A 21,568-nucleotide genomic window follows, 5' to 3' on the forward strand; every position below is an offset into this window, starting at 1 on the left:
ATACGCAAAGTTACGATCCTATTTTTTCGTTTTGAACTTCACAGAAACATTCGTGAAATTATTTTTAAATTAATACAACAGAAAGAAGGAACTATTATTTATTGCAAACTGTGACCTAATATTACAGTACGTAAGGTTTATCATGGGAAATGCTGCAGATATTCGTTTTGAATTCATGAAATCTAGCAGACACCAGCTGTTGATCGAGTATCCATTAGGAAGGATCCAGTGGTGACAGCAGAGCTGAGTGAGATTGACTACAACAGTCCCAGAACGTTGACAAATAGCGCGTGAATTCTACGTCTCCATGTATAGTCCGCAAGTGACTTTACGGTGTGTGGCGGAGGCTACGTTAAGTACTTATCATTCTTCCCCTTTTCTGCCCCACCCGCGAATGGTGCATGGGAAACACGATTGTCTGTTAACTTACGCATGAGTTCTAACGTCTTTGATTATTATTCGCAGCTTAAATGGTTGCGAAAGCATACTTGACCTTTTAGCAACAAATAATCCTGGGAAAATAGTGAGTATTGTGACGAATACAGATATTAGCGACCACATGTCAGTTTCTGCTAGGCTGAATACCGTAATACCTACAACCAGCAAAAAGAAACGCTAAGTATATCTATTAAAAAAGCTGATAAAAATGCTCTTAACGCCTCTTTAAGAGACACTCTTCACTCCTTCCGATCTGATCATGTAAGTGTCGAAAAGTTGTATAATGTTTTCAAAGAGATAGTATCGAAAGCAATAGAGAGATATATACCGCACAAATTAATAAGTGATGGTAATGATCCCCCATGGTACACAAAACGGATAAGATCGTTGTTGCAGAAGCAACGAAAAAAGCATGTCAAATTTAAAAGAACGCAAAATCCCCAAGATTGGCAAAGTTTTACAGAAGTTCGTAATATAGCTTTTAATAGTTTACACAACGAAATTCTGTCTCGAAATCTGGCACAAAACCCAAAGGGATTCTGGTCATACATAAAGCACACCAGTGGGAAGACGCAATCCATACCTTCACTGCGCGATAACAACGGTGAAGTCCCAGATGACAGTGCCACTAAAGCAGAGTTATTAAACACTGTTTTCTGAAACTCCTTCGCCAAAGAAGACTAAGTAAACATTCCTGGATTCCAATCAAGAACAACTGCCAAGATGAGAAATATAGAAGTAGATATTCTCGGTGTAACAAAGCAGCTTAAATCACTTAATAAAGGCAAGGCCTCCGGCCCAGACTCTATACCAGTCAGGTTCCTCTCAGAGTATTCTGATACAATAGCTCCATATTTAGCAACTATATATAACCACTCGCTCACGGAAAGATCGTTATCTAAAGACTGGAAATTTGGTCAAGTCACACCAATACCCAAAAAGGGAAGTAGGAGTAATCCGCTGAATTACAGGCCTATATGACTAACGTCGATTTTCAGTAGGTTTTTGGAACATATACGGTATTTGAACATTATGAAGTACCTCGAAGAAAACGATTTATTGACACATAGTCACTACGGATTCAGAAAATATCGTTCTTGTGAAACACAACTAGGTCTTTATACTCATGAAGTAATGAGTGCTATCGACAGGGGATGTCAAATTGATTCCATATTCTTAGATATCCAGAAGGCTCTTGACACCGTTCCTCTCAAGCGTCTTCTAACCCAACTGCGTGCCTACGGAGTATCGCCTCAGTTGTGCGACTGGATTCGTGATTTCCTGTCAGAAAGGTCACAGTTCGTAGTAATAGGTGGAAAGTCATCGAGCAAAACAGAAGTAATATCCGGCGTTTCCCAAGGAAGTGTTATAGGCCCTCTATTGTTCCTGGTCTATATTAACGACATAGGAGACATTCTGAGTAGCCGTCTTAGATTGTTTGCGGATGGTGCTGTCATTTACCGTCTTGTAAAGTCATCAGATGATCAAAACGACTAACAAAATGATTTAGATAAGATATCTATATGGTGCGAAAAGTGGAAATTGACCCTGAATAAAGTAAAGTGCGAAGTTATTCACATGATTACTAAAATAAATCAGCTAAATTTCGATTACGTGATAAGTCACACAAATCTGAAGTTTGTAAATTCAGCTAAATACTTAGGGATTACAATTACAGATAACCTAAATTGGAACGATCACATAGATAATATTGTGGGTAGAGCAAATGAAAGGCTGCGATTCATTGGCAGAACACTTAGAAGGTGCAACAGGTCTACTGAAGAGATTGCTTACACCACGCTTGTCTGCCCTATTCTGGAGTATTGCTGTGCGGTGTGGGATCCGTATCAGGTAGTACTGACGGATGACATCGAAAAAGTACAAAGAAGGGGAGGTCGTTTTGTATTATTGCGAAATAGGAGAGATAGTGTCACAGATATGATACGTGAATTGGAGTGGCAATCATTAAAACAAAGGCATTTTTCGTTGCGACGGGATCTTCTCATGAAATTTCAATCACCAATTTTTGTCCTCCGATTGCGGAAACATTCTTTTGGCACCCACCTAGATAGGGAGAAATGATAATCACGATAAAATAAGACAAATCAGGGCTCGCACAGAAAAATTTAAGTGCTCGTTTTTCCCGCGTGCCTTTCGAGAGTGGAACGGTAGGGAGACAGCTTGAAAGTGGTTCATTGAACCCTCAGCCAGGCACTTTATTGTGAATAGTAGAGTAATCACGTAGATGTAGATGCAGATTTGGCTAGACGTGATTGGCAGTAGCATGTTGCTCAACTCTTCTTCGATCGTGCGCTATCGGAATTTCAACAATAAACATCTCCGCCATACACAAAGTCACTCTTGCGGCGGCTACCACTAGAGCTTGTTGATATCGCAACGACTAAACCACCCCGTGAAGGAAAGCCTCGCTCTTCGTTGGATCTCCTGTATATCCTGTATTAATTCGACTTTGTAAGGGTCCCAGACCGAACAATATCTGAAAATCCACAGAACAATTGTTCTACAAACCACTTATTTCGTGAATGAATTACATTTTTTTCAGATTCTACCAATAGATCTCAACTTGGGATCTTCCTACAGTTAGCTCCACTTTAGGTCTTTCGAATGGTTACTCCTAGATACTTTCTTTTTGCAGCGAGTTTTCACCAAAAATATCAGACCAGCTGTGTGGCTGGATTGAAGAGCTTTTAGCAAACAGAACACAGCATGTTGTTCTCAATGGAGAGAAGTCTACAGACGTTAAAGTAACCTCTGGCGTGCCACAGGGGAGTGTTATGGGACCATTGCTTATCACAATATATATGAATGACCTAGTAGACAGTGTCGGAAGTTCCATGCGGCTTTTCGAGGATGCTGCTGTAGTATACAGAGAAGTTGCAGCATTAGAAAATTGCAGCGAAATGCAGGAAGATCTGCAGCGGATAGGTACTTGGTGCAGGGAGTGGCAACTGACCCTTAACAGAGACAAATGTAATGTATTGCGAATACATAGAAAGAAGGATCTTTTATTGTATGATTATATGATACCGGAACAAATACTGGTAGCAGTTACTTCTGTAAAATATCAGGGAGTATGCGTGCGGAACGATTTGAAGTGGAATGATCATATAAAATTAATTGTTGGTAAGGCGGGTACCAGGTTCAGATTCATTGGGAGAGTCCTTAGAAAATGTAGTCCATCAACAAAGGAGGAGGCTTACAAAACACTCGTCCGACCTATACTTGAGTATTGCTCATCAGCATGGGATCCGTACCAGATCGGGTTGACGGAGGTGATAGAGAAGATCCAAAGAAGAGCGGCGCGTTTCGTCACAGGGTTATTTGGTAACCGTGACAGCGTTACGGAGATGTTTAACAAACTCAAGTGGCAGACTCTGCAAGAGAGGCGCTCTGCATCGCAGTGTAGCTTGCTGTCCAGGTTTCGAGAGGGTGCGTTTCTGGATGAGGCATCGAATATATTGCTTCCCCCTACTTATACCTCCCGAGGAGATCACGAATGTAAAATTAGAGAGATTCGAGCGCGCACGGAGGCTTTCCGGCAGTCGTTCTTCCCGCGAACAATACGCGACTGGAACAGGAAAGGGAGGTAATGACAGTGGCACGTAAAGTGCCCTCCGCCACACACCGTTGAGTGGCTTGCGGAGTATAAATGTAGATGTAGATGTAGATGAAAATATGATCGAACACTAATAGATATCTTCGGCTATTTCCGTTCTAAATGTTGCATTTATTTGAGCTCTGGGTCTATTGCCAGTCTCTACACCATTCCCCAATCCTCCCCACGTCTCCCTGACTTTCGCTAGTTTCTACCGTTACCACATTCTTGTGGAGCACAGCATCACCTCCAAACAGTCTCTTCGAGCTTCCGAAGGTCTGTTATGTACTGGTTACTGAAAGATAATGGTCCAAAAACGCTCTGCTGGGTTACTCCACAAATTAAATTACGTACATTAAATTTACATCTGTCGTTTTAATCCACGGATACGAAAGGTAGTGCTATTGTACTAACAGTTACACCGTTCAAGCAAGTATCATTGAGTTGTGGGGTGAGGGAGATTGTGGGGTGATGGAGAAAATAGTTAAAATAATTGTAGTAGTACTGTAAGGTGGCAACGGCCTTGCACCTTACTTGAGTTCATTTAACGTGACACTTTAGGTTTTGTTGGAGTAATACTCTAAATTACAGTTAATTATAAGATTTTGCGGAAAGGCAGTAAGCGAGACAGAGCTCGACTACCTCCCCGCCTAGCCGCCGAAGGCCACAGCCTAACGGTATGAATGGTGAACTGGGGGATTTCTGTAATCCGTTTAGAGAGGCCACAGCGGTCGCCAACCTCTGAAGGACATGCGGCTGCAGGTGTTCAAGTGTTTACCAAAACAGAGCAGTTGATAGCTGGATGGGCGTTCCTGTGCGTGCTCTTGGCTATATCCCACTAATTTTACGCCTTCGAGTAACTCAAGTGGGGCAGGCCAGGAGTTCCGAATAACTAACTTTCAATGCAGGAATCTGTGTTCGCTACGATGGGGAATCTTGCAGGGAAAATCTCGAGTGGTCTCTTGGGAGAAAACTTCCAGTAAACGTGTTGTTGCCCACAGCTGTGATTCTTCGCAGCCGGCGAGGGCGGAGTTTACTTGTGAAATTTTGTAGAAATAAAAGAATGGTGGAAAAGAGTTCTGTTCCCAGGCAGTACATTGGTCGGCACTGGCAAACTGGGTATTTTGAAAGCTTCTAGTGATGCGATTCGCTCGGTAAAAGTTTAGGGGAGAAAACAAAGGCGAAGAGTGATCTTACTGGACTCTCGGTAATGGTCTTCTCTTCTGGGCTCTCGTACTGAGAGGACGTTAGCCAAGTCGTCTCCCGTCTTGGTCTTTCGTTCTGAGTGGACGTTAGCCGCGCCAGCTCTTTGCTGCCGGGAAGATCGTTGCAAATAGAGAAGTTTATGGACAGCGGTCTGTTGTCTGAGTAGTGTAGGAGTCTACTTTCCGAGACGCCACACGCCAGCCGCACAGCCGCGCCGTCGCCGTCGGAGACCGCCGCTGTCACACGAACGTTACGGTGAGCTCGCTCCCGCTTCGTCCTGTGTTAGGAGTAACGTCAAATAGCTGGATCACGTGCAATTGCTGTTTCCACAGAGGTTTCACGGTACTTTGGGGTGTAGTGGTTCTTCGTATTTTACGTTTTGTGTCGATGTCAGTCGGTCAGCCAAGTTATAAGAGATCTCGTTTTGGACCAATTTTAACACAATTCACTGCCAATGCCAGTCAGGAGGATAATTGCTAAATTGTTCATTGTGTTTTATTCAGCATTGATCTGAAGGTTATAATAAAATCATTGTGATTCAGTAGAGCCTTTACTTTCAGTTGTTGATCCTGAATTCACCCTTTTGCGTTATTTTATTTTTGTGTGTGTGTTTCATGTCATTGAACACTCTAAGTGTTCATGATCATTCATGTTTGGAGGTAAAAACAGGTGTGATTCATCGTCAACGCCACCACCGCAAAAAAAAAAAAAAAAAAAAAAAAAAAAAAAAAAAAAAAAAAGGTTCAAATGGCTCTGAGCACTATGGGACTTAACTGCTGTGGCCATCAGTCCCCTAGAACTTAGAACTAGTTAAACCTAACTAACCTAAGGACATCACAAACATCCATGCCCGAGGCAGGATTCGAACCTGCGAGCGTAGCGGTCTTGCGGTTCCAGACTGCAGCGCCTTTAACCGCACGGCCACTTCGGCCGGCGCTGCCACCGCAGGTACTTAGGGGTGACAGGGCCACATTTAAATCAAGCGTTATCCATTTTTGCGTAGAGTTCCACTCCCAATTTCTCTGTAAGTTGTTAGTCAGGGGCGAACACACGCAAAAAGCGGACAAGCAACGGGTGCGGTATTACAGTAATTTCTAATAATATTGTTGTACCTAACAGTAATTACCATCATACACAAATGTATTAACGTGGTATGTATAGTTGTATCGTCTGTTCTAGTTACTTACGCCATGGTTTGATTGTCATTGTGCAGCTGCTGGTAAAAAACGTTGTGTCGTTGCTAAGTGTACAAAAATAGCATGGGGGAGGTGGGACGTTCTGGGGGTTATATAAGCTATGAAATCCAATACGATGGTCATTGGCCGTGGTCATCTGAAGGATGTCCAAGGACTTCCTGGAGAGGGCGAGGCGTGGCAGGCGGCATTTGGGCCGCCCCGCTGTGTCCACTTAATTTTTTACAGCCCGCGCGGCCCGGGAGGCGCTAATGTAATTTACGCAGCGCTGTAAAAGCGGCGAGCTGTCTGTGTGTGCGAGCGTGCGTGTGTGCCACCGTGTGGCCGGCTCCCAGCCTCCGGTCGTCTCAGGACGGCCTGCTGCGCGCCACGCCACCTGTTCGCCGGAGGACTGCCATCCAGGTCCCCACGGGGTTGGTGCGCGCTTCCGTCGCTCGCTTACTCGAGAGCAAAGCAGGCACAGTTCCTTTGTTGAAATACTTGAGCTTAAAAATGCCACTGCCCTGCTCGGATCTCAGATTTAGGTAGCGTGTAGTTACCACCAGTAAAATTATAGCCTGTGTGATGTTAGTGACTTAGGAATCACCTAAGATTCACCAGCTCCTGAATGGGACGTTCAACATTCCTTTCATTGACGCCATTTGTTTGATATCTCGTCTTTTGTTGTTGTTGTTCTCTCTCCAAAGACTACATTGATGCAGCTCTTCTCACTCGTCTATCCGGTAGAAACCTCTTAATCTCTCCATAACTACTGACTCTGGTCTGGAGCTTCCTATACAATTTTTACTCCCCGCACCTTAATTAACAAACTGACTTCCTGGGTACATCAGGATGTCGCCTACCAATCGATCCCTTCTTTAAGTCAAGTGATAGGGTTCCTGCACTTAACTTAGGATCTACTTAGCAACTAATAAATACACGAAACCCTCCGTTGCCAAATTTACCTTTATTGCAATTTTAATTAACGTGGAAGCCATTAAAACACCAAACATGGAGGCAAAATGTACGCATCTAAAAGCTATTTGAAAAAGGAATAAAATCACTTAAATTTGTTTCCACAAGAGGAGAATACAACCTCCCAATTCGGACGTCGCTAACACATTTTACTGACATTAAATATAACAAGATAAATAATCATACATGTGACGAGGACAAATGAATAACACTATCAATCTTTACAGATGAGAATACGACTATATCCACGAAGGTTCGCGTCCTGGCAAGGGAGATACTTAACTTCAACATATAAGGTGATTACAGTGAGCCCTAATTCCACTCGACAAACGATATAACCGAGACAGATGTACTGAAGGAGAATAGCCAGATGTGCCGTAATAAAATGGGCCACTATCAACTCCGTCAGGACGCGACCCCCGTGAACACGTCAGTTTCAGCGACCTGCAACATACACAGAGTCATTCGTAGCTTCTTAAAAACAATTAACATGAAAAGGCACAACGCGTAACACACTAATAAAATATAAACGACTACTTCACAGAACCAGCTCCTCTGTAGACAAAGCAAACAGTAGAATATTAATAACATGCAAAATACTTCTAACCTATAACAAACTAAGGTTCCACGTAATAGAATATCGTCTTGAGCTCATAGAATACTCAGTTTGACTTGCCTGTTCATAGGTCTTACATCTCAACAGTGTCAGCTTAAGCAAAGCCGCGAATACAAAAGTCGAGATATTACAGGAATAATGATTGAAGCCATTGACAATGTTAAACTGCCACACAGAGGAGACAACAGTAATTTACAGCGGCACACAACCGACCTTACATCTCCAATTTAGTATAATCAGAATAAACAGTTTTGTGTATAATAATTACTTACAGTACCATGACAACCTCCTAATAACACTTATTACCCAAGGTAGGAGCTGGTATCAAGAATGGTTCAAATGGCTCTGAGCACTATGGGACTTAACTTCTGAGATCATTAGTCCCCTAGAACTTAGAACTACTTAAACCTAACTAACCTAAGGACACCACACACACCCATGCCCGTGGCAGGACTCGAACCTGCGACCGTAGTGGTCGCGCGGTTCCAGACTGTAGCGCGTAGAATCACTCGGCCACCCTGGCCGGCCGGTGCTGGTATCGAAAGGCACCTTTAGTAACACAGTGTTCGAGAGCATTCACTTATTGGAAGGGTTTCAACTTTACATCCCTTTCCACATACCTCTCTGTTTACACACTTCTGCAACTGAAGAAGGGCATATAAATCCACATATAACTGACACAGATTTAAGCAGAATAAAACATTACCTTAGTATGGCGCAAATGGCTCCATTTGCTTTACTCGTGGGATATCTTCACCATTAACTACCTCTGAAATATATTCAACAACGCGTGAGAGCAAGACGTCGCCGTGGAATCAGCTATTTACTTCACATAATTTTCTGCACAGACACAAGGCAGACGAAGCGTTTTCACATGCAACAGCGGCGAGCATCATACATTTCCTCCGTCACGCCATAGACATATCTCAAATTTCAATGGCCAGTAACAAGAACCTATACATGCCCTCGCAGCAGAAAATCCCCAAAACACAACAGTGCACCACCGTGATACCAAACCCGATGTCCCATCAAGTCACTGCCGGGATCTCTCGCTGACCCTGCCCACAGCGTACAGGCGTCGTACCACAGGCCTCACGGCAAACGTCAACAAGCCTCCTCCGACCCTGCGAGTATCCACTCCACTGTCCCTTTTCTCTCTCCCTTAACCACCCGAACACCGGCCTGAATCGCGGAAAGCACAGATGGTGACCATATAATCGGTGGCAGCGATGCCATCCTAAGTGCGAGAACACTGGCGCCAGCCGCGCCACGGCTCATCAAGCTGTGCCATAAATTTCTTTCCTCGCCAATTCGATTCCGGTCCTCTTCGTTAGTTACCCTTTCTCCCAGCATTCTCCAGCATTATACACTGGAGCAGCAAAGAAACTGGTATAGGAATGCATATTCAAATACAGAGATACGTAAGCAGGCAGAATACGGCGCTGCGGTCTGCAACACCTATACAGGGTGTTACAAAAACGTACGGCAAAACTTTCAGGAAACATTCCTCACAACACAAAGAAAGAAAATATGTTATGTGGACATGTGTCCGGAAACGCTTACTTTCCATGTTAGAGCTCATTTTACTACTTCTCTTCAAATCACATTAATCATGGAATGGAAACACACAGCAATAGAACGTACCAGCGTGACTTCAAACACTTTGTTACAGGAAATGTTCAAAATGTCCTCCGTTAGCGAGGATACGTGCATCCACCCTCCGTCGCATGGAATCCCTGTTGCGCTGAGGCAGCCCTGGAGAATGGCGTATTGTATCACAGCCGACCACAATACGAGCACGAAGAGTCTCTACATTTGGTACCGGGGTTGCGTAAACAAGAGCTTTCAAATGCCCCCACAAACGAAAGTCAAGAGGGTTGAGGTCAGGAGAGCGTGGAGGCCATGGAATTGATCCGCCTCTATCAATCCATCGGTCACCGAATCTGTTGTTGAGAAGCGTACGAACACTTCGACTGAAATGTGCAGGAGCTCCATCGTGCATGAACCACATGTTGTGTCGTACTTGTAAAGGTACATGTTCTAGCAGCACAGGTAGAGTATCCCGTATGAAATCATGATAACGTGCTCCATTGAGAGTAGGTGGAAGAACATGGGGCCCAATCAAGACATCACCAACAATGCCTGCCCAAACGTTCACAGAAAATCTGTGTTGATGACGTGATTGCACAATAGCCTGCGGATTATCGTCAGCCCACACATGTTGATTGTGAAAATTTACAATTTGATCACGTTGGAATGAAGCCTCATCCGTAAAGAGAACATTTGCGCTGAAATGAGGATTGACACATTGTTGAATGAACCATTCGCAGAAGTGTACCCGTGGAGGCCAATCAGCTGCTGATAGTGCCTGCACACGCTGTACATGGTACGGAAACAACTGGTTCTCCCGTAGCACTCTCCATACAGTGACGTGATCAGCGTTACCTTGTACAGCAACAACTTCTCTGACGATGACATTAGGGTTATCATCAGCTGCACGAAGAATTGCCTCGTCCATTGCAGGTGTCCTCGTCGTTCTAGGTCTTCCCCAGTAGCGATTCATAGGCTGGAATGTTCCGTGCTCGCTAAGAAGCCGATCAATTGCTTCGAACGTCTTCCTGTCGGGACACCTTCGTTCTGGAAATCTGTCTCGATACAAACGTACCGCGCCACGGCTATTGCCCCGTGCTAATCCGTACATCAAATGGGCATCAGCCAACTCCGCATTTGTAAACATTGCACTGACTGCAAAACCACGTTCGTGATGAACACTAACCTGTTGATGCTACGAACTGATGTGCTTGATGCTAGTACTGTAGAGCAATGAGTCGCATGTCAACACAAGCACTGAACTCAACATTACCTTCCTTCAGTTGGGCCAACTGGCGGTGAATCGATGAAGTACAGTACATACTGACGAAACTAAAACGAGCTCTAACATCTTTTCTTTATTTGTGTGTGAGGAATGTTTCCTGAAAGTATGGCTGTACCTTTTTGTAACACCCTGTATAAGACAAGGGTCTGGCGCAGTTGTGCTACAATGGCAGGTTATCAAGATTTAAATGATTTTGAACGTTATGTTATAGTCGGCGTACGAGCGATGGGGCACAGCATCTCGGAGGTAGCGATGAAGAGGGTTTTCCCGTACGACCATTTCACGAATGTACCGTGAATACCAAGAATCCGGTTAAACATCAAATCTCCGACATCACTGCGATCGGAAAAGGATTCTGCAAGAACGGTACCAACGATGACTGAAGAGAATCGTTCATCGTGACAGCAGTGCAACCCTTCCGAAAATTGCTGCACTTTTCAATGCTAGGCCATCAAATAGTGTCAGCGTGCAAACCATTCAACGAAACATCATCGATGTGAGCATTCAAAGCCGAAGGCCCAATCGTGTATCCTAAATGACTGCACGACATGACGCTTTACACCACGCCCGGGCCCGTCGACACCGACATTGGACTGTTGATGACTGGAAACATATTGCCTGTCCAGCGAGTCTTGTTTCGAAGTGTATCGAGCGGATGGACGTGTACGGATATGGAGAGCAACTTCATGAATCCATGGTCCCTGCATGTCAGCAGGGGACTGTTCAAGCTGGTGCAGGCTCTGTAATGGCGTGAACAGTTGTAGTGATATGGGACCCCTGATATGTGTAGATACGACTATGAAAGGTGACACTTACGTAAGCATTCTATCTGATCACCTGCATTGTGCATTCCGAAGGACTTTGGGTAATTCCAGCAGGACAATGTGACACTCCACACGTCCAGAATTGTTACAGCGTGGCTCCAAGGGAACTGTTTTGAGTTTAAACACTTCAGCTGGCCACCAACCTCCCCAGACATCAACATTATTGAGGATATCTGGGCTACCTTGCAACGTGCTGTTCAGAAGGGATCTCCACCCCCTCCACGTCGTGTTGCAGCACTTCTGCGTGCTCACAGACAATATTAGGTAGGTGTACCAGTTTCTTTGGCTCTTCAGTGTGTTTTATTTAAGTTTACAACCTCTCCTTTATGGTCATATTACCATGGTGTTTGTAAATCTCTGGCCTCTCCAGGCACAATTAAGTTAAATATAAAAAAGATGCTGGTTTTGTGTCAAAAGAATGGCCATCGATTACTTTTAATCGAGAACGGTAACTCCAGCCAGCATCATTTACACACTCGGAATCATGTGAAGGTGTGTTGAAACCGATAGACAGCTTTATATAGTCGAGAGCCCATGCACCCTTTGATGCAGCTACATGTCCTCCAACTTGCCTTGTGTTGCGCGGAATTGCCACTCCATGCCTCCGCTGGTTTGGCCGATATATCTGCCCTGCGCCGCTCGTGGTTCTCCAAACTGCACAAACATGCAGTCAGTTCCATCACCTCTAATTCCTTCATGTTGTTCTTGTTGTTGTGGCTCGGAGCACTATGGGACTTAACATCTGAGGTCATCAGTCCCATAGAACTTAGAACTACTTAAACCTAACTAACCTAAGGACATCACACACATCCATGCCCGAAGCAGGATTCGAACCTGCGACCGTAGGAGTTACGCGGTTCCGGACTGAGCGTCTAGAACCGCTAGACCACCGCGGCCGGCTTGTTGTTGTTGTCTTCAGTCCTGAGACTGGTTTGATGCAGCTCTCCATGCTACTCTATCCTGTGCCAGCTTCTTCATCTCCCAGTACCTACTGCAACCTACATCCTTCTGAATCTGCTTAGTGTACTCATCTCTTGGTCTCCCTCTACGATTTTTACCCTCCATGCTGCCCTCCAGTACTAAATTGGTGATCTCGTGATGCCTCAGAACACCTCCTACCAACCGATCCCTTTTTCTAGTCAAGTTGTGCCACAAACTTCTGTTCTCCCCAATTTTATTCAATACCTCCTCGTTAGTTATGTGATCTACCCATCTAATCTTCAGCATTCTTCTGTAGCACCACATTTCGAAAGCTTCTATTCTGTTCTTGTCTAAACTATTTATCGTCCACGTTTCACTTCCATACATGGCTACACTCCGTACAAATACTCTCAGAAACGACTTCCTAACACTTAAATCAATACTCGATGTTAGCAAATTTCTCTTCTTCAGAAATGCTTTCCTTGCCACTGCCAGTCTACATTTTATATCCTCTCTATTTCGACCATCATCAGTTATTTTGCTCCCCAAATAGCAAAACTCCTTTACTACTTTAAGTGTCTCATTTCCTGATCTAATTCCCTCAGCATCACCCGACTTAATTCGACTACATTCCATTATCTTCGTTTTGCTTTTGTTGAAGTTCATCTTATACCCTCCTTTCAAGACACTGTCCATTCAGTTCAACTGCGCTTCCAAGTCCTTTGCTGTTTCTGACAGAATTACAATGTCATCGGCGAACCTTAAAGTTTTTATTTCTTCTCCATGGATTTTAATACCTACTCCGAACTTTTCTTTTGTTTCCTTTACTGCTTGCTCAATATACAGATTGAATAACATCGGGTAGAGGCTACAACCCTGTCTCACTCCCTTCCCAACCACTGCTTCCCTTTCATGTCCCTCGACTCTTATAACTGCCATCTGGTTTCTGTACAAATTGTAAATAGCCTTTCGTTCCCTGTATTTTACCCCTGCCACCTTCAGAATTTGAAAGAGAGTATTCCAGTCAACATTGTCAAAAGCTTTCTCTAAGTCTACAAATGCTAGAAACGTAGGTTTGCCTTTCCTTAATCTTTCTTCTAAGATAAGTTGTAGGGTCAGTATTGCCTCACGTGTTCCAACATTTCTACGGAATGCAAACTGATCTTCCCAAGGTCCGCTTCTATCAGTTTTTCCATTCGTCTGTAAAGAATTCGCATTAGTATTTTGCAGCTGTGACTTATTAAACTGATAGTTCGGTAATTTTCACATCTGTCAACACCTGCTTTCTTTGGGATTGGAATTATTTTATTCTTCTTGTAGGCTGAGGGAATTTCGCCTGTCTCATATATCTTCCTCTCCAAATGGTAGGGTTTTGTCAGGACTGGCTCTCCCAAGGCTGTCAGTAGTTCTAATGGAATGTTGTCTACTCCCGGGGCCTTCTTTCCATTTAGGTCTTTCAGTGCTACTTCCTTCATAGAACTACGTAACGCCATAGCCTACTACTAGCCGGCCTCTGCCCGTGGGTGGTGGGACACCTGCAGCCCAAATCACGCGTCGTACACCCTGCCTTCTGTTGCATGACAGTGCCAGCCCGAGCCTTACCTGGTTTAGCCTATACGCCCAGCCTTGGGCCACCCCTGGTTCTCCAAACTGGTTTCAATAAAATAGCACAGCGACAGCTGTGACAGTCCGAAAAGACATGTACCCAACTCCTACAAGTAACTAGCTAATACCGTAGGCCACTACGAGCTACCCTCTGCCTGTGGCTAGAACACCTCTTGCCACTCAGGTCCTATGCTCCACCTTGCTCTCTGTTGCATGGAAGTGCCGCCCGAAGCCTTCCCTGGCTTGGACGATATACCTGATCCTGCCCTTCTGGTTCTCCATACTAGCTCCAATAATATAGCACAGCAGCGGCTCTGATCTTCCGAAAAAACGTGCACTTAGTTCCATCAACTTTAATTTAGCCATGCAACTAGCTATTAATTAATTCAGTATGACAATCAGTATCAATCATCTTTAACAAGCGTCTTTGATCACAGAATACACCTAACCTAATGAAAATGCGCTAATTATGTGTGTCCACCTGACTAATTAAGTACAGGGTGATTCAAAAAGAATACCACAACTTTAAAAATGTGTATTTAATGAAAGAAGCATAATATAACCTTCTGTTACACATCATTACAAAGAGTATTTAAAAAGGTTTTTTTCACTCAAAAACAAGTTCAGAGATGTTCAATATGGCCCCCTCCAGACACTCGAGCAATATCAACCCGATACTCCAACTCGTTCCACACTCTCTGTAGCATATCAGGCGTAACAGTTTGGATAGCTGCTGTTATTTCTCGTTTCAAATCATCAATGGTGGCTGGGAGAGGTGGCCAAAACACCATATCCTTAACATACCCCCATAAGAAAAAATCTCAGTGGGTAAGATCAGGGCTTCTTGGAGGCCAGTGATGTGCTCTGTCACGGGCTGCCTGGCGGCCGATCCATCGCCTCGGGTAGTTGACGTTCAGGTAGTTACGGACAGATAAGTGCCAATGTGGTGGCGCTCCATCCTGCTGAAATATGAATTGTTGTGCTTCTTGTTCGAGCTGAGGGAACAGCCAATTCTCTAACATCTCCAGATACTGTAGTCCAGTTACTGTAGCACCTTCGAAGAAAAAGGGACCAAAAACTTTATTGGCTGAAATGGCACAGAAAACGTTCACCTTAGGCGAGTCACGTTCATACTGAGTTGTTTCCCGCGGGTTCTCAGTGCCCCATATACAGACATTGTGACGGTTGACTTTCCCGTTAGTGTGGAAAGTTGCTTCATCACTAAACACAATCTTTGAAACGAAAGATACATCTGTTTCCATTTGAGCAAGGATAAAATCACAGAAATCGATTCTTTTAATCTTATCAGCTGCAGACAGTGCTTGAACCAATTTCAGACGATAAGGTCTCATAACTAACCTTTTTCGTAGGACTCTCGATACTGTTGAGTGTGGAATTTGCAGCTCTCTGCTAGCTCTGCGAGTCGATTTTCCTGGGCTGCGAACAAATGCTTGCTGGATGCGTGCTACATTTTCATCACTCGTTCTCGGCCGTCCAGAACTTTTCCCTTTGCACAAACACCCATTCTCTGTAAACTGTTTATACCAACGTTTAATACACCACCTATCAGGAGGTTTAACACCATACTTCGTTCGAAATGCAGGCTGAACAACTGTCGTCGATTCACTTCTGCCGTACTCAATAACGCAAAAAGTTTTCTGTTGAGCGGTCGCCATCTTAGCATCAACTGACGCTGACGCCTAGCCAACAGCGCCTCAAGCGAACAAATGTACAACAAAACGAAACTTTATAGCTCCCTTAATTCGTCGACAGATAGTGCTTAGCTCTGCCTTTTGTCGTTGCAGAGTTTTAAATTCCTAAAGTTGTGGTATTCTTTTTGAATCACCCTGTAAATACAGGAAATGTATTCGCAGTTGTTAACACGAACAATCATCAGGTGTGTATGGGAAAGGTCAGAATGTGCGTTGGATCAGGTATCAAACCCAGACTTGCTGCTTCTTTACGCGAGCGGTCGTCTTAATTGTTTTGGCTATCCATGCACGATTTACGCTCAGAACCCATCTTCCGTAAGTCATTGTTCCTGCGACATAAGCTGTACTCGCACACACATTATATACTCCCGTACAGGAAAAGACATTTTAATTGAAAGTCGTTGCCTGGCATGAGTGGATGAATATGACACTGCAGCGCCTGTTTTGTCAAGAAGAACGATGCAATGTTCATTCGGACATGCATCGTTCTTCTTAACGACGCAGGTACTGCAGCATCGTTGAAACGCCTGCTAAACCCGCTGCGCGTAACAGATGATTAGGATTGTCGAAAGGGCCAAATAAAGTGGCAGTCAGTCTCACTTCAAAATTTTAATTTATTCTAATTTAATAACACATTTAAACCAAAACGGCACATAGCCGAACCTTTACAACTACGAGTTTCAAAACGCAATTCTTTCACGGTTGAAGACCTCCAAACAAGAAATCTTAAAAATCAACAAAGTAAATTTCAAGTGACTGAAAACACGCAGTTGAAATTGCAAATAAAATATATATCATAGCTAGGCTGAAAGCCTCAAGGCAAAAGTCGATAGAAAAGATATATACAAGGTGCAATATAAACGGCAGAAGGCAATAATTAAATTTCATAATTTTAAAATACATTACCATAATCTTTACAGGCAGAAGGCCGCAATGTTTTCGCTTAAGGGGAAATTTTGAAAATAAGGTTTTAAGCGGCTGAAGGCCCACAGTTGATTTTCCAAAAATTCAAAATACCTTAAACCTTTAAATTTTAAGTGGCTGACAGCTCACTTTGGCCAGAATTCAAACTTACTTATACGGGCTGAAGGACCTTGATTTACATAAAGCACAATAAAAAATGTTTTCTTTTGAAGCATTGGCTGTAATAGAGTACCAACAGACCATTAAACACCCATCAAAAGGACACTATAGACAATGGCACTCAGACGCCTCCAGGGGGAGGAGGGGGGGAAGGGACGGGGGGGCGCCCTCGAAACATTAATGTTCACTTAGATGAGACAGGTGGTGGGCCCAACTACACTTGATCCGTCGGTAACCCAACCTAGAGACAGTCTCGGACCGACCGACCAAACAACTTGCTAGCCATCAATCGGTACAGGAAAACTCAAAGTCCAAACCGTTACGGACGTGATTTATCCACAATGAAATATGTATTAAACTGTCAAGACTACACACCGTGTTGGACAGCAACAACAAGTGAGGAAAGGAGACTGCCTGACATTACGTTAGTGGCCAGGGCAAGTAACCGGAACACTAACGGCCACAAGGCAGAAAATTCGGCTGGTGCACTTGAATTATAGGGAACCAATATAGTTAATTCCATCGCACGGCGGCTACATTTCACCACTACAAGCACTCGGTGTTGCTCACAGGAAAAGCTCCCCATCAGTGAACCACCGAAACGAACGACACAACATGAACAGACGTGGCTTGGGTGTTTAAGACACCCCTCAATTTTGACGTCCTGTGTCGGTGAGCCACGAAGCTCGTAGCGATCGGACAGCTCCACACACGCTCCGACACTGCACAGGGACCGCAACCGGAGCCAGCCGACTGCGCCATGCGGGGATATCCTCCCTGGTCCGCACCAACCGACCGAATACCCTCAGAATGCCGACAACATCTAAAATAGTAGTCAGTGGAAATAACGCCAACTACATACACAACCTGACAAACACTTGCACGAAGACGTAAACGACACCCAACAGTAACTAAGCACGCACGATAACAAATCGGAAGTCGATGCACACACACGCAGACGACTCATGAACGATCAGTGAGCCAAAACACATCGTTCGGTAGGATGACCGACCGACGATCCACCGAGACCGTGGCCCGGCTCAAGTGATGCGTGGCGGTAATGGTCGGGCGACCCATGTCGACGCATATCTCACGGCTCCAGCCCGACTGCATTAGTGGCGCACTGCAACTCCCCGGCTGGCAGGTCCGGACTGCGCTCCAGGCGCGATCCAACTGACTGGCAGCCCCAACTCGCCACCCGGACTCTTACGACAGACAACGAGCGGGAAGTAATAGCAGTCGAGCGGGATGTAAAATACATGATGGCGGGAACCTGAGCCACGCACGAATCATTCGTAAATACACAAAATAGAAGAAAGGCGAGTCCAAAAGGTTTGCCATCTTTGAACCACCGTGATTATCGGTATTTCGTGTAGCACAACGATGTACTGCAGACCACGACTATGCGAACATGTAAATGAGGGGAATGATGTTTCCAGATTGGTTTACGCTTACCTTTGGGTAGCACGTTTCTATTGTTTTTTTCTTATTTCCTTCGTCGAGAAGGGTCTTTCCGGTTCTTTATTACCAGGAGTTTATCACCGTTGTATGAAGCGACACTTGTGTGGCAATGGAATGTGGACATTTCTGCGAAGTCTAAGGCATTTCACCGAGCGGGCAGGCGCAGTGGTTTCCACACTGGACTCGCATTCGGGAGTACGACGGTTCAAACCCGGGTCCCGTCATACTGGCTTTGGTTTTCCGCGATTTCCCAAAATCGCTTAAGGCAAATGTCGGGATGGTTGCTTTGAAACGCCACGGCTGCCTTCCTTTCCTAGTCTGGTGGGACCGACGACGTCACTGTTTGGCCTTTCCCCCGAATCAACCAACAACCAACCAACCAGCTAATGCATTTCATGTAGGTTCTTTGCTTTCACATTCATTGACCGCCAATTCACAACCAAACTGTCACATTTCATCCTAATCTTTACCTCGTCGGAAGGTGAATAAACCTACCTAAATATGACTAATGAAAAATAAATTACGATCAAAAGCTGATTGGTTGCTGCTTTTTCAGCCTCACAACATATTTTAAAACTAAATCCTAGCAACACTCGTTGTAGACTGTAGCACACTGTAGTACACTGCAAGAGGGGAACCAAATTGTTAGTGCGCATGTGTGCGAGCTGCAAAAAGACACTTATCCCATTTAGAGCCCCACACTCTCCAGGAACGGCCGGCTGGAGTGGCCGTGCGGTTCTGGGCGCTGCAGTCTGGAACCGAGCGACCGCTACGGTCGCAGGTTCGAATCCTGCTTCGGGCATGGATGTGTGTGATGTCCTTAGGTTAGTTAGGTTTAATTAGTTATAAGTTCTAGGCGACTGATGACCTTAGAAGTTAAGTCGCATAGTGCTCAGAGCAATTTGAACCATTTTTCTCCAGGAACGTCTATTTGCGGAAGTGTCACTCTGCACTCGTGTTACAATCCAGATTGTCAGTGCTACCTCTGGACCCACTAACGGCGTCTGATTAATTATGGGCAGCGGGTATAGTTGGCCTGTAAATGGGGCCCTTTCTTCTGCAATGTTTACCACAGGTGGTTTCCCCTTAGGAGGGTCAGCCCATCCACCTAGAAAAGAAACTAAAGAGTATCTATTATTAACGTGGTTCGTGATTTTCTAGGGAGAAATATATACAAATAAACGCCACCAATCGGTACATGAAAACTCAAAGACGAAACTCCTATGGACGTGATTATCCACAATGAAATATGTATTAAGCTGTCAAAACTACACACCGTGTTGGACAGCGGCAACAGGTGAGGAGGACACTGCTTGAAGCTACGTTAGTGGCCAGGGCATGTAACCGTAACACTAACGGCCACAAGGCAGAAAATTCCGCTGGTACACTTGAATTTGAAATAAGGTTGTAAGTAGGCTGTTTAGGTTTTTATGTTGGAAAACACCACGTAGCGCTCTGTATGAAAATCACTGACTGTGCTGTGTACAATCTGTGGCTGGTTTGCATTGTTGGAATATTCGCTATTGTAGTGTTGGTCAGTTGGATGTTAACAGCGCGTAGCGTTGCGCAGTTGGAGGTGAAACGCCAGCAGTGGTGGATGTGGGGAGAGAGATGGCGAAGTTTGAGAGCGGATGATCTGGACGTGTGTCCATCAGAGACAGTAAATTTATAACACTGGATATCACGACCATATATATATATATATATATATATATATATATATATATATATATATATAATCAGTAGTTAGTGCCTTCAGTAGTTAGAATCTTTTATTCAGCTGGCAGTATTGGCGCACGCTATATTGCAGTAGTTTGAGTAACGAAGATTTTTGTGAGGTAAGTGATTCATGAAAGGTATAGGTTATTGTTAGTCAGGGCCATTCTTTAGTAGGGATTTTTGAAAGTCAGATTGCGTTGCGCTAAAAATATTGTGTGTCAGTTTAGTGATGATCACAATAAGTAAAGAGAGAAATGTCTGAGTACGTTCAGTTTTGCTCAGATGTTTGAAAATCAAATAACATAAGGGGTTTACCAGCACAATCATTCATAAATTTTTCTAACGGGACGTTTATATAGTTAACTCCACCAAAAAGAACACTTCCTGAATTTACGTCAGTGGCTAGGGCAGGTAACCAGAACACCAACGGCCAGAAGGCAGAAAATTCCGCTGGTGCACTTGAATTGTAGTGAACCAATATAGTTAATTCCACTTCACGGCGGCTCGATTTCACCACTACAACCACTCGGTGTTGCTCACACAGGAAAAGCGAACCACCGAAACGAACGACACACCATGAACGGACTTGGCTTGAGTACTTAAGACACAACTCAACTTTGACGTCCTGGGTCACTGAGCCACGAAGCTCGTTTTTGGGGTAGGGGAGGGGGTTTCACGACATCCTTGATAATTCCCTTGGTCCGCTCCTGGGACACTGCGTGTTAGTTTATAAGTGATTGTGACGCTGAAGTTAGATACACTAGAACAATGTGCATTATTTCCTGCAAGATTTTACATTAGCAGTCACTTTACAAGTGCTGTTATCTAAGTACAGTATCGATCAAAAGTATTTTGTAGTTGAACTGGAAGGTTGGTAGACGAGTTTATCTATATCCTGAATCAAAACAAACGGGTTGTTTAGATGAAAGACTACTTGACTTCGCCACGATTACATGTATTGACTGCTGAGTGCAAGTAAGCGTGGACTTTAACCAAAAACAGTTTTTCCGAGGATTCATTAGTATTTTGCAGAGTTGGAAGACTTCAACAAACCTAATTAAGTAAGGGAAATCTAATTGTGATACTTTTATTTACTTATAGCAATGCATAAACTGAAGAATATTCAGTAGATTTGAGACACATTGTCTTAACAGGACTGAGTCAAGGGCAAACGCAGTCCTTCGTTGCAAAGGAGTCTGGCATCTCAAGATAATTTGTGCGCGTCTGGGCCCGGCTTCAGAAAAAAAGGGGCGATAGACGACAGTGGACGAAGTGGTCGGCCCCACAAAACACCCAAAAAGATGACAGGATCATTCGAGGGCAATCGATGGCTGATCTCAAAAAA

Source organism: Schistocerca americana, chromosome 2, assembly GCF_021461395.2.
Source record: "Schistocerca americana isolate TAMUIC-IGC-003095 chromosome 2, iqSchAmer2.1, whole genome shotgun sequence".
NCBI lineage: Eukaryota > Metazoa > Arthropoda > Insecta > Orthoptera > Acrididae > Schistocerca > Schistocerca americana.